The following is a 15,142-nucleotide window of genomic DNA, read 5'->3' as shown; positions in this document are numbered from 1 at the left end:
GCTGTGTTTTTGCGGAGTTGCAGTGTGAGTTTTCTTTGACTATTTGGAATGTGTTTCTAGGTCTTGAGGTGCTTTAGGAAATGTTCCAGTCATGCTTCCTCACACAGATGGGATGTACAGTGGTGAAGATTACTCAGATATTGGGGTACCTCACAAGAACTTAGTATGTATGGCTATCTGAAAAAACAGCAGCTAATAAACTAGCTTCCCATATTTTCTTTTTACTTGAATTTCCTCAGGAAGCATTTGACTAGAGAACTCCATTGACTGAGAAGTAGAAACCTCCCCATTTCCAAAGCCTGGAGAGAAAGTAGAGGTTTGACTACAGTTCTGATTGCAAACTACCATGCTAGCCTGAACTACTGTATTTCCAGTTACTGCTGTCTTGTGTACCCACATGGTTCTTGATGCTTGACTTCCAGGCTAGGGGATGTTTTATGAACACTCCCTGATCACCTGCATAATGGAAATAAATACATTTTTCTATAGAGCTTAATAATTGGCTTAAAGAAAAAAAAAACTACTTTCATCTTGACATGAAGATTTCAAGCAATCTTAATTCTTGGAGGATTCTATCACTTTACTTGGTATGATGCCCTTGCAGTGACTTGCAGTGATCTCCAAGGTACTTGATTATTTTATTTTTTATGTCAGTTTAGAGCTATTGGATCCTCTTCTATTTTGTAATTGGTTCAGTAATCCATCTTCCCTTGCAGAAATATTTACAGACCATGATCAATCACTTGCTAGTTTTTGTTCAGTAAGATAAATAAAATGCATTGTAAAGCCCTTGCAAGATAGGTCCTATGTAGTCAGGTAACTCTTAACACTGTACACTGTACTTTGACAAAAGTGGTATATGTTCTATATGGCTGTGATCACAGACCTTTTACAGAGCAAGGGTGTCATCAAGAATTTTTCAGTATAAAATACTATACAGAAACAAAGGGAAGAAGCTGAAAGGATACAGAGATTGTAATGATTGTTCATGCTATGGTGCTGGAATAGAAAACCCATGCAGATTTTTGCGTACACAAATCTTGCTTGCATCTGCCTTCACCTCAGTGCTGTGGCACATCAGAAGGTGAAATTGTCCAAGCTGTTGTTCTGTAAGAAATGCTAAAAATCACAGGTATGATTTTAGGTTTGGCTGTAGAAGTGATTCAGGAAATAGTTCTGAAGGTGCTTCTGGAATAGTTTGTGAAACAACTCTAGAGCCAACCTCATAAACTGTTCTAGAAGTGTTCCTGAAACTGACTCTAGATAAGTTTTCTTGGGTTGGTGCCATCGGTCAGTGGGGAAATGTTTCCAGAAATGGCTCTAGAAGTGATTATGGCAATAAAGCTGAGAGTTCAGTCTAGCAGCTATTGTAGTGTTTCTCAAATTGACTCTTGATGGGGTTCTAGGATGGTTCTGGAGATGAAATGAGCCTGCTATTAGCTGTGCAACTGATTCTGGAATAGGGTCTAGGAGCTGTTCTAGAGCCAATTCCAGAAGTATTTCTGGCCATTTCTGCTGAAAAGCTGCTTACTGTTCATAGCTACAAATGGTTGTGTGTTTGCGTTGCAGAACACTGATAGAAGGCTGTTCATTTGCTGCTGTTGGAAGTCTGTAGGATCTAAGAGGGCTTCCAGAGCAGTGCGTCCTAACCTGTCTGGTGATTTCACATTCTGATTTTAAAACAGATTTCTGACCTATCCTTGGTAGTGACAACTGGCAAGGACAACGATGAACTTTTTGAAGGTTCATCAGAGTGGTGTGTTTATTAACAACTTGGGTTATACCATTCCTAATATAGGGGAAGATGTGAAGTTTGGATTAAAAGGGTATTTTATAATAAATTTTATAACAGAAATAGTTTAAGTGTTGTATCCTCTTCAACATTTGAGAGACTTTTTTTCAGAAAAGAGCTGGGCATCACTGGACAAGCCTGACAGCTGCCACATCCTTAGAACTGCAAAGGATAAGCACATCCTGTTTGTGCTCTATTACTATCAACCTTACCACTTGGAAATGACATAACCTACCCTTAACTGACTCTGCATATTCATATTTCATAAAGAAGCATCTCTTCCAGACTGCTGGAATACAGTAGATTGCACAACAAAAGCCTCTTTAGATCTAGAAATTATTTCACTGCAGAAATCATAACCAAAGATCATTTTCACTTCCATTTCAAGCAACTGTTCTCTCTTTGCTAGCCTCATGAAATAAGCATTAAGGTAACAGTATGCCCCCTATATTTAAGAACATTTGAAGCAGTATTTTGCCTCATCTCCACAAGCCAATTGCCTATGGCTTTTGATGTTTAGAGATGGAACATTCATTGCAACCTTCGTTACAATGAGTCTGTTCTGGTTCATGTGAAAATCAACATCCTTTTTTGTGTTGCTGCCTGACAGGATGCTACAATACTATTAGCATTTGCAAAGGGTTTGCTCTGTCTAATAGTGCAGCCCCCAGACCACAGGCTGCTCAGTTTGTGTTTCTCTATTATGTGAAAGACACAAAGAAGCTGAAGGCTGGCAAAGGCCTGTCAAATCTTGTAATGTAGCGAGCGACCCCAGAGCTTCATTCTGCTTTATATCATCCCTTGTTCCCCATCCCACCCCTTTCCTTGAATGGGCTCTGAGGTAGGTAAATGAATTCAGCGGTATGGTAGGCGGATGATTCCTTTCTGACCTCATTCCTGTACCATTTGTTTCCAGGCTTGTTGGAGGGAAGGGGACATATCTGAACCTTTTGTTTCAAATAATTTTCTTGCAGGTTGGGGAGTTAATGCAGACCTTGTCTGAACTCACCCGAGCGGAAAGTGTTCTGGGTACAAGTCATGACACGCTTGGTCCCTTGGAGTTGGCAGATTAAAGGAGAAAGCAGTGAATTGGAATTCTTTCCCATTTAGCATTGCTTAAACACCTGGACACCTTTTCCCTTCCACCTCCCACCCCACCCCCCCCAGTGGGCATATACTCTCTCATGCCTTGAAATGTCTGTCTTAAGAGCAGGCAAGAAGCAAACAAAGAACGACCTTTGAACAGCCCAGCGTTACATGTTTTAGTTGGGAAGATGTTGAGGCTGAGGCAAAAACTGAGTACAGCATACACTAACAACAATGGATTGCAAAGGAGTATTTCAGACCTATGCCTGAAATTGGCAGAGAACTTCTTAGGTTTGAAGAGTCATGTTGGTTTGTTTAGGGATTGATCTTGGATTGTGTGTTTTGATGGTAAGGAAAGCAATGGTTTCCTGCATACCAGGACTGAATCTTAGGAGTGATGAGACCTTTCATACCAGAGTTGCCAGAGCTGTGCATCCTTGAAGATTCTTTTGTAGAAGGAAGACTGGAGGAATGTGACCGGTAGCAAAATGTGAGGTGGGAATACCACCATAGCTATCCTGCATAGTTGTAAGGTTGTCCTCTGCGCTGTGAATGCCATGATGTCTGGAGCGTCATTCTTACGTCCCAAGTAATGGATTCCTAAGGTATCAAACATAACACAAAAATATTACTCCCTCCAAGTCTTAATTGTACACAGCAATAAGTTTGCATTGTCTGAAGTGTAGAATCGTAAGTAAACCACAACAGGAACCAATCTACATTATTTCACTCTCGGTATTCATGGAGGTGTTCTGCTGAAAAGAAATGTTCTGGGTAACTTGAACTGCTACAGCAGCATACACCTGGGAGGAAAATGGGAGATGCACAACAATCTCCATCTACTTAGCCCAGTAGAAATCTAGTGAGAGGCCTGTTTATCATTTTGGCTTATCACTTTGTGTTGCATGTATGCTTTACAGAAGGCTTCGACAAGCCAAGGCAGACACTGGGACAAATCTGCAAGAACATCAGGCCTCAGAGTTGGTATGAGAGACAGACATAAAGGGGATGAAAGAGGATTGTCATACCCCAGGTAAGGGCGTTGCCTTAAAAAAATGTAGATATATTAGTGATTTTATGTTGTTGGACTGTAACTTGAATGTACAGACATAAGGGATATTGTCTATCACATTGATGCCTATGCATATTAATGTATTTTCTGCGTGTACTTATAGAACTACATAATAATGATATGTTATGAAATACATAGTATTAGGCTTGAAAAGCAAACTTCCACATTCTGCACAGATTCAGGGCATCCCCAAAACAAACTCTATTCATGCTTCATTTGTGATTCCTCTGTGATACATTTGTATATCTCGGGTGGAAGATGAGCTCATCTAACAGTTGTAATCTCAAATCCACCTAACCTGAAAGCTATTTGCATGTGCAAATTATTTTGTAGTTTAGGACTAATTATGGACTAAATATTTCATCCAACTAGAATAGCTTCCCTGCCCCACCCCCTGGATTTCTTGCTAAAATGCTTTATACTTTGTGTGAGGCCTTTCCAACTTTCTCACAAGCAGGACCAGCATGAATGTTAACTGTATAAGGCCCTTTACAAAAATATATAAATAACATTTTTAAAAATTCCCCACCAATAACCAGGAAGGCAATGCTATCCCTTTTGTTCTTATCATGTAGTATCTCTGCTCTAACCAGTGGACAAAAGATTAGTTTTTATCTTGACTTTTATCTGGCAGCTCTGATCAATTAGATCTTTTTGCAAGGAAGCTTTTTTTAAGCTATTAAATGTTTGTTTTGTGGCCCAAGACTGGTTGCCACTGGATACTATTGCCATAAGGAAAATAAGAGCTTCCTGTTTAAAAGGGCCTTTTTCCCTCCTGTCAGTTTATGCATAGTCCATCCCTTCAGCTGGAGGAGATAATATTTCCTTTTCAGTAAAAGAAAATAATTTTCCATTGCCCGGTGCCTGAAAATGAGAATTCAACAAGGCTTATGGAAGTACAGCTAGCCAGAGGTTATCTCATGAAGGTTTATGTCTCTACACTGCTTTGTTACATGTTTTTACACACCCTGTTTGCTTTTCCTGCCAGCACAACCTCCTTCTCTGGCCTCCTCTGCCCTATTGGCATGTAAATTATGCCTACACCAGGTGACATTCTCTGGCCTGTGATGTGCTGAAGGTCAGATTAGATGCTTACAATAGTGCCGTCTGGCTTGAAAAATATATGGTATAATTCACACTACTGCTCATGTCTCTTTTCAGTTTTGTTTCTGTTGTCCTGATTTTAGCTACAAGTGTGTAGCACGCTTTATATAAATATACTTGTATCTCAACATGTATCCTATGCATGCATATGTATGCAATGAAAAAAACATGCTGACTACCTCAGAAATTGTCACTTGCTGACTGGTCTCTCTGCATAGCCCAGAACAGAATTTATTTAAGTATCTAATCTAGTCTGAAAGACAAATGCTATTAGTAGATGAGTAACAGAGAAGAAACATTGGAGAGTGGTTTGTGGCAAGAGGCTGTTTTCATGTGGAAACAAGGGAATATTATACTACTTGCCGAAGCTTAGAGCAACTCCCGGATCCTTGCTGAAATCAAGCTTTGTGGTGAAAAGGCTTGTAGCCTGTTGGGCCAAGAGATGGGGATTATAAGAATATTCATGACTCCTGAGAATCAGCAGGTGAGACCTAATGCACACATTTGCCCCTCACCCCTTTCCCCAGCTCATCCTTTTGGTAAACAGTACATAAAGGCTGGGTTCCCAGAGTGACTGAACTCAGTTCCTGATCTTTTTTTTTTTCTCCTCTTTTTTCCCCTCCATTCTTTATAAAAAAGATTGCAGTGTTTTTGCTACTTGTCCCAGGCAGAAGCACGGACTCTCCTTTTCATTTCTAAAGAGCGACTGTGTGGCCAAACCAGAAGTCTTGTGACATTACTTAAGAAAGCAGAATGGTATCTTAGTATCCGAGGCCTCTTTTAAAACATAAAGAAAAGCCTTTCTGAGAGCTTGGATAAGCTGGAGAGGAATCTCTGTGACATATGTGCATTGTCTTAGGAAAGCATGGGTTGAAGCCAACTGGTGGGCCTCTGTCTTTAATATACTAGGTATTTGTCATGCCTGTTACGGTGTGCTTGCTAGTTAGAAAATACCTAGTATGTAAAGTCCATGCAGTTCTAAGCAGTCACAGTATGTGATTGATGCAGGACACTGTTACAAGAGAGTGAGTGGCAGGGGATGCTCTGTGAAAGGTAGATTCCTTGGGCAAGAAGGGGAAAAGTATTTTGCCAGCTTTTCCCAAGTGAAGCACAAAGGCACAGTCTATAGCAGGTTTCACGAATCAAGCTTTTGCAAAATTGTCTCACTGTTTCACTGTGGTGTGGGTGAAGAGGGATTCTCATGAATGCTGATCCTGTCCTGATTCTGACAGACTTCACCTGCAGGCGTGAAGTAGCATGTTCAGCGTCGTGCGGTAGGGATGATTGTCGGCTCTTTAGCTGAAGCCTGAGTGTTGTCAGCCCTTTGAGGCCTGAAACAGTGCCTGCAGTAAACAGAGGAGGACATGCTTGATTTTTGCTTTAATTCAGTGTTGTTGCATGCTTTTTCTCTGCAGAAATGTTAGTGTCAGTACTGTTCTCTCTGTCCCGTGATCTAGCACAAGCCCATTCTACTGGCTTGTCATTCTCCTGTACACGGATTGCAGCTGCAGATCTGTAATAAAGTCATTTGGCAGTGGGAGGTTTCACACTGAATGCAAGGGAAGGACATTTAGGCAGCTGTCAGTCTAGAGTCTGTACCACTTACCCAGGACTGGGTGCAACTGGAGTACTAATCCTTCCTTTATCTGCCCTGGTGTAAGGCAAGGGCAGGCGCTTTCCCAGGTCCATCAGCATTCCCAGCACAGATAGCCAGCTGAAGCCTTTCTGGCTGCGCTGAGACACAGGTGACTGAACAAAAGTATGGCTTGGTACAAATGTACCACTGTGCCAACATTTGCTGTAGCCTAAAGCTTGCAGAGCATCTGCCAATGAAGCCACAGTGATCATTCTGCATTAAGATGAAGGTGACTTTTGGTTTTTTAATGTTTTCAGCCTTTCCAGGAAGGATGTTTACAGCATTTTAAATTGCCCTTGGAATCTCAGTCTGCAAGAGTTGTAGTGCCTGGCTCTGACAAAACTTGTTACCCTGGGTTTGAAAGTGTCTCAACATAAGGATGCTTGTTTGCTGTGTCCTGGTGACAGCATCCAAACAAGATTTCAACAGTTTTCTTGTTAATCTGAATGCAACTCGATAGCACTTAGTTCTGTGGCTGGAATTTGGTCCCAAACAATTGAAACTGAACTGCTGTCTGCTCAATATAGTTTTTCTAGTAACTGATGCATCTAGGTCAACAAACTGACAGGCATTGCTCATTTTACTGCTTGGCAAATATTGAACTAAAGTCTTCAGCACTGTAACACTGTTGACAATTGCAGGATAATGGTATTGTCCTCTTTTGTTACTGTGAAGAGCATCTTCGCGTTCGATTCTGGCATAACACACTCTGTAAACAACAAGGGATGTTGTGATCTGGAGTCCCAAGTGTTTGCTCTGACAATATAAACTTACTGCCTGCTCTCTGAAACCAAACATCCTGTCTCTGCCATGGTTACTTCAAACTGATATTGAAACAAGCCACTCTCTTCCTGAAAACACTGGAGGGCGATGGCATGGCTGCTGTTGAAGGAGCTCTCTTCTCTTTTGGAAAGCTATCTGTACCACCCTCCTTTATTATGCTGTAGGTCTATGTTGAGGAGTCCAGACTAGGCTTCAAGAGTCTGAAAGTGAAGAATAATACTTGGCAGAAAAAAATGCCTGTGGGTTAGTACAGTGAATGCTAGTCCCTCTAGAAGGGAAATGCTATGTTGCAAGCCTGCTATCAGTTCTTTCTTTTCCATGACAGCATGTTAGAAGAGACAAAATGGTTATGAGCCAAAAAGCAGCTGAGAAAAAAAATCCCATCATGTGTATTCTGTTATCTGAGCAGAGCACTGCACCTTGCCTCTTCCTTGTCCTTTCCAAAATTAAACCTCCCCATGACTTCTGTGAAGGTCCAGGGTCATTTGAGTTCCAGCCTCCATAGTTTCAATACACGGTTTCTCCCTTCTGCCTCACTAGCATCTCTGGCTCACTCGTTTGCTAATGTGAGTCATCGGTCTGGATCAGACTGGAGTAATTCAGCTGTGCATGATTCAGTGGGGACATGCCCCAGAAGAATGGTGTCATTAACAAAGACTTTTTTTCCATGCTACCTTTGGTCTGTGTTCACTAGAGCTTTGTTATTTATTTCATACATAGGTCAAGGGTGAATATTAAAGCAGGTCTGCCTTTCCGTTGCTTCACATCTCCGCTTTCACCTACAGTTTGTTTTGCATGTGAACTGCATGGAATCTTTATTTAGGCCAGTTTGCAAGCTAAAATGGTAGAGAACCTAAATCACAATGAATCTGTTTGAAAAGTGTCTAGCAGCACATCTACAGTTTCAATATTACATATGAAACATTAACCCAAACACTGTTAGGAGGTGAATCTGCAAGAGAGCCTTTGCAGACAATTGGACAGTGCTTCTGTAGACTGGTGCTCACCAGCTTGCAGGATTGGTCCCCTCCACAGATGTATTCAAAAATTAATCTACAGCTTTTTTATACCCTCAGTGGATACACAAATAGGTATAGCATGTGGTGGGTTTTGCCTTTTTGGGTTGAACTAATGGTGCTTCCTTTTCCTTTGTGTCTCAGAAAAAAACAACAGCTTTGCCTTTGAGGTTAATGCAGTCACATGCTAAAAAGAAGTCTAAGGACAAAAAAAAAAAAAGAAGAAGCCAGCATGGATTTCACCACCAGGTGCTGAGATGGGACAAGTCCTGTGATCTCTGTTCACATTTTGCTATGTTGCAGACTGGTCTTGGGTAATTCAGAGCTGAAGGGAGTGGGAGATGGGATTGTAATTGTGTTCCCAGCAAAAAGGGAGAGGCAAAGCTCCATGCTTCAGGAAAATACCATTGTAATTCTTCCTGTATTAGTTCAGAGGGGCTCGTTGATCATGAGGCTGGAAGCTTTTGTGGCTGATGTCAAGTGACTGCTTTTGGGGATGATTCACCTATTGTCTATAAGGTTCCTTTTACCAAAAAGCAGCTGCTGAAGCCTCTATTTCCCCTTAACAAAACTGTCTTGAACTTCCAGGGGAGAACAAGGCCTTCACTGTGCTAGCCTTGACCGAAATCCCAGGAGGGAGAAGTCAGACCTGTTTCTTGATGTTGCAAAAGCAAGCTTTTTTTTTTTTTTTTTTTTAAGCAATAGCTGTGACATGGACAAAGAAAGTTAGCAGCCATCAGCCTTATGAGAGAGAAGAGCCTGTCCATCCTGTAAAGCTGCAGTATTTTTGCATCTACCTGCAAATGTGGATGGCAGAAGTGGCAGTTGTTCTGTCTGAGCCAGCCAAAGCTTCTGTGTACAGCAGAAGCTGATTTCCCAGCTAGCTACCCGGTTCAGGTGTCTGGGTTTTTCACATGTTCAAAGCTAATACTATCCCTTTTTACACAATAAGCTCAGCTCATGTGATTTTTGCTTTGAGATTACATACATCCCTATGCACTCTACACTAGGAATGAGGCTTGCAAGTAACTTGTAAATCCTGGCTTCCCTTCTGAAGGAAGCAGAAAGGCTCAGCCAGACCTTGTGGGCTATTCAGGTGAAGGAAGCAATGGGAGGAAAGGACAGCCTGGTGCTTCAGTAGGAGGCAGTAGTGAGTTCCTGTGGGCAAGGGAATGGCAGCCTCCTAATGAACAAGTTGGACTCTGTGTGAGGCAGCGTCTTCCAGCTTCCCTGCTAGCAGGAGCTCATCAGACCAAACACAGCAGGCAGCAGCCCACCACCCTGTTGAGGCTTTGGAGTAGGACTTTTTGCATGGTAACAAACTAGCATTCCTGTACAGATGGACAGCTGAGTGCTGTTATAAAACAAAGTTGAGAACGTTTTATGTTGCCATTTAAAATACTAGTCTATTTATTTAAAATGTTTAGTGTGTGGCCTCCTCTGGCACTGCATATATGTATATGACAACCTGGGATTACCCATATTGACTGCATCAGTTCATTACCTCTGGTCCTTCAGAAACTGAGGGCTTCAAATATATTCTTCAAAATAATCCAAAACTGTCTCTTAACCCCAAAAAGGCCAATTTTTTGTTAAGAAAATATGAGAACTAGACTTATCTCCTAATAAATCTGAAGTCCAGTTCCTAAGTAAAGAAGCTCTAGAGATTCTCAGCATTTTCACTTTATATTCAACAGCAGCAATTAAATCATCTGGGATCAGCCAACTAGCATAAGAAACTTTATCATGAACAGTTACATGTTGGTAATGTTGTTTCAGCCACTGATAATCAGGAATTTATAATGGAGAAGAACCAAGCAGTATTTACTGTAAGCAGCCTCCATCAACCCCACCTCAGAGAAAGTGGAAATGTGCATTAAACCATATTCAGAGTGTATAGTAAGCATTGAGCCTGGAACTGTTTGCTGCGCTGGTTGTTACCTGCACAGTTGATTTTAGGATGAGAAGTAGCTAGAAATCTCTGAATAAGACCTTTTCTCTATCAAAAATATTCATTCATGGACCTCCAAGATGTATCACAGGAGGTTTTTTCCAGAATTTGTTAGGTTCTTTGGACCTGATAATTTTACAATAAATGCTAATGTGAAAATTGCCTTCTGCTTTAAGGAAATACTGAACAAAGGCTCCAGTATGACCTGAACTAAGTATTTCCTGGAGTTTACCAACACCTGATCCTAGACATTATCAGAAACACTGCTTAAGTGCAGCAAAGTAAAACCACAACTCCTTTCCAACAGCCAGGGAGAAACAGGTTTGCATGGAGCAGAGGAGCTGCCTTGGACAGACAGACCTGCAGAGAGAAGAGAATAGGCATGGCATGCCACGCTGCACACTTACATAGGGCTATTCCGGACTTCAGCAAAGGCCTGGAAGAAAGTATTGTGTTTTAATTGTGCAAACCCACGTGGGTGATGAGAAATACAAGGGTGGCTTTTTTGCTTATTAGAATTCTAAAACCAGTGCTTCGGTAGGGCCTTTTTCTCTGGAAATGCCTCACTGTTGAAGTATGCTGTGTCTGAAATCCCCTTTCTCTGAGTCCTTCTGGAAATAGCTTTCCTGTATGTAAGGCTTAATTTAGAGTCAAAAGACAAAAGGATCCCCTTGGATTCGCATCGTGTTAGATTACAGGGAACTGTTGTGTAAATTCCCAAGTGTTTGTGGAATTCCTCTTCTTTTTAGTAATTTTGCCAGTATTCAGGTTTTCAGGTCCTCCAGAATGTCATTCCTGTTAGTTATGTTTTGCTCGGTCATCACCGTGATTCCACAGTGCTGTGAAGTTTGCTTGCAGTTACTCTTAATGAAGAACAAGGGCAGAATTAACTCAGAAAAGATTGTCCCAATCAAACACCCACATGGAAAACTGAGGGGTTTAGGTGGTAATAAAGAGAAAAGGGTTGGCCAGCTAGCTGTATAACTTTTCAAGCAAACATTTTCAAGATAACACACTTCGGTTTCATTTATAATAAGCTGAAAGCAGACCTGTTAGGTCTAAGATACACCTGAGGTGAGGTGTTTGCTTGGTCAACAGGAGAGAGATTCAGAGGCACACCACTGATCATCTTGGTTTTTTCCCTCAATGTTAATCTTGGATTTTCAAGGTTCCTTGATACTGCTTGGGTGGGTGTCCTCTGAATTAAGTGAAGTTTTTCCTGCTGTTTGTTTCCACTGACAATGGAAATCAAAGCAGTTCAGTGATCCTTGGCGTGAAGTATTTGAGTCAGTCCCAGGTTTTGTGCTTTTTCTTGTTTGTTTGTTTTTACAAGGCCATTTTCCAGTGCAAGATAAATACTTCATAAAGAAAAGTATTTTTACATCTTAGATTTCTTCCTTATTTTCTTATAATGTCTCTAAATTTACCCAAGACAACATCAGGGAACAAATAAAAATCCATTACCTGCTTGTAAGCAGTTTGTTACAAGTGTTTCAATTCCTACTGCTTGGTGTTTCTAGGTGGTAAGACCAGAATGGGTCTCTGTGATCAACTGCACCAAACTTCTGACTTCCGGCTGGGCTAAAAGAGACCTGCAATAAAGAAACATTGAGGGCTGATTTAACAATCCTCTGGGATGGATCTTGTCTCCAGGTAAGTTTGCTAAGCTTATTACAGTCATTGATAAACATCACCACCCTACTTTATGAAGTTTGTGCTGTAACTTCCAGCACTGAGATCTCATTCTGCCTTTTATCTGCTGAATTAGGAGCTGTCACGAATTGGACGTGTTTCCCCAGAGTGTTAAATATGGCTGAATGTTGAACTTAGAGGTTAGTAATTCTGTTCCCTCCTTGCCTAAGCAAAGGTATTGAAGCTGGGTTTCTAAGCAGACTCTCCCAGCTTCAGCCAGAATACTTTGTGCTGTTACTTTTCAATGATCAGAGTATTCTGTGCCTGCAGAGATAGCACCCTGCTTTGCTGATGGAAACTAGGAGTGGCTGAATGAGCCAAACGTGCAAATGGAGCTCAGCAATCCTGGCTGCTGTTCCTCTACTACCTGACCCCAGGCCCAAGATCCTGGTCTGGAACTGGATCGTGGGTTTACGTCTGTTGTGGCCATACCCAGCCGATTGCCATCCCTTGTGGGATAGACCTTGCAGTGGGCATTCCCAAAGGCTGATGAGGTCTTTGGTGCCGTCAAAAAATCCTTGCTTAGGGCAAATGATTCCCCAGAGTCCCACCCTGGTCATCTGAGGGTGACTGGCAGGTGCACCCCTTTCATCTTTGACTTTTTCAACCCAATTTGTGGGGTGTGGCAGAACTTTAGATCACTTTGCTTTTCATTTAGCACCAGCACAACTGAAGTAAGAAAGTTTATGCCTGGAAATAGTTGGTTGAGGTCTGAAAGTAGAAATATTAAATCCAGGCATGGAGAGCTTTTAAAAGAGCATGAATTTCATGGAAATAAAAACAGTCTAGTCCATTAAGTTCCTCTCATGGACTTTTATGAGGACAATTATTAATACTGTTGAAAATTATACTTGTGAAACGTGTTAATGGGAGCTGTGCTGGCTGCTGCCAGAAAAACTGCAACCTTTACAGCTCATTTGGAGACAGAAATATTTGACAAAGTAGCATACGGGGTGCAAAGGTTCGCGTGGTGCAGGCTTAGACTAACTTAACATATGCCCTCTGTAGCCCTGGTATTGTCCAAAACCTAATGCCCATAATAAAAGAGAGAAAAATTGGACCCCAAGTGGCAAGGATTGTAAGCCCTTGGAATTCTCCTAATCAGAGATATTCAGCTATTTTTAGTTTATAATGTTTAGTCAAATAGCAACAATGATTTTTCTTCTTTTTTCCAACTCAGCTGCACGGTGTGTTGGAGGGGGTCTTGATGGCCTGTGACCTTGCCTTTATCTGTCGGTCTGTCACCACTGGTCTTCAAAGTGCAGCTTAAAGGATCTGAGGCTTCTGTGTGGCCTTGATGTGATCTGCTTTCCTGGTAAAGTTTTTCATTAACGGGTGCTTTTTTAAGCTGGCTGGAGCTTGCTTTGCTTGCTCTGTGGGATGCTGCTGGCTCTGGGGCTCTCCTGACCCCCACGACCAGGTTTAATAACCCTGCGTGGCTTGTATTTGCAAGCTCTGTGTGCATGGAGGATGCTGCTTCTGCACGGTGGATGCTGCTTCCTGCCCCGTTGAACAGGCTCTTTCTTTTCTCCTCCTGCCTCCAAAATGTCCATCAAAGGCTCTCAAAAGAGGAAATACTTTTTGAAGTACAGTTAGTTAGATGGAGTGACTGAGCAACAAGCCCATCCATCTGCACAGTGCTTACCTGCCTTCTAATGGTACTGCCCTTCCCTGCAGCCTGGATTCCTATTGTTGCTGTGTCAGCCATACATTTCTTTTCCTCTGAATCTTGAGAGAGAGAACAGGCCTAACAAAAGAGCAGTCATGCTGCATCAGACCACTGGTCCGGGTAGCCCAGTATCCTGTCTCCAACGTTTGCCAGCAGCATATGCCTAGGGTAGAGTGAAAAACAGGACAAGTGTGCATGATACTCTGGTGTGGTCTGCCAGCAACTCGTGGTTCAGGACCTTTCTGAGCCAGAGCTCTTGGCTGTGTATTCAGTATAACTTAATGGAGTTTTCTTCTATGTCCAGAGGCCTTTTTCCAGCAGAATTTTAACCTCTCTCCTGTCCTTTGTATTTAACAAAGGACAAAAATCCATTCTGGGGACATGTGGTTCACTTACATGATCCTTGCATCGGAGTGGCTTTTTGTGCACACCTGGAAGCAATCGTTGGTGAGGCTAAAAGACTTGTCTCAGTCACGAAAGGAAAGCTGTTTATACATCCATGTCTAGAGCAAAGAAGTTAGGTGCCCCTGTGCTAAATGACTGGAAGAGCTGAGCGTGAAAAAAAACCTGTCATAGCTGTGGCTGGGTCTGAGAGACACTGACCTTTCACTGATGTGGCAGATGGGACTGGCTAGTTCCTCTCAGAGCATTACTACACCATTCCTACAGTATGTTCTTGCAAAGAGACTCTCTCACTCTGATCTTGCTGCAGCACAAAGATAGACAGCCAGTCTTGTGTATTTTGTGCATCAATAAACATGTGGGACAGCAGGGATTGATCAACTGGTGTCCCTGCTCAGCAGGTTCCCAGGAGATAGGCTTCAGCTTCTTTGCTTAGACTCCATTCAGTCTCAGCCAGTTGGGGATCCCACGGAGCACTTCTGGAGAAGTCCAGACTGGTTACTGTCCACCAGTGTGGGGAGATGCAGCCCCTGCCTGTGAAAGAGTATGCTGGGACCCCCTTTATTGCAGACCTGAGCATTGACACACAGCAGGTCTCTTCCTCAATTCCAGCAGAAGAGTCTGACAAACACTAACTCTAAATCCAAGGGATGGGAAGAAGGACACATCCAAAATGTTTGGTTTGCTTTAGTGCAGTTTGTGTAAGGGGCAGGCCAGAGCAATTACCAGCATGCAACAAGATGCCTGCTATGTTCATTGGAGTGTGTTTCTTTACTATGTGTCAATACAAACCTAGAGCCATTTTTCAGAGCTTGCCAATGGCTATAATTGAAAAGGCATGAATTGCCCTCAAGAGATTCCCCACTGCTCTGCATTATTATCTGCTGGATGGCAGCTCTATAGGCCATGTATCATTTTTTTCAAATAACCAGTTAATTA

This window comes from Harpia harpyja, chromosome 12 (assembly GCF_026419915.1).
Source record: "Harpia harpyja isolate bHarHar1 chromosome 12, bHarHar1 primary haplotype, whole genome shotgun sequence".
NCBI classification, from domain to species: Eukaryota; Metazoa; Chordata; class Aves; order Accipitriformes; family Accipitridae; genus Harpia; species Harpia harpyja.
Note: the sequence above shows the minus strand (reverse complement) of the source record.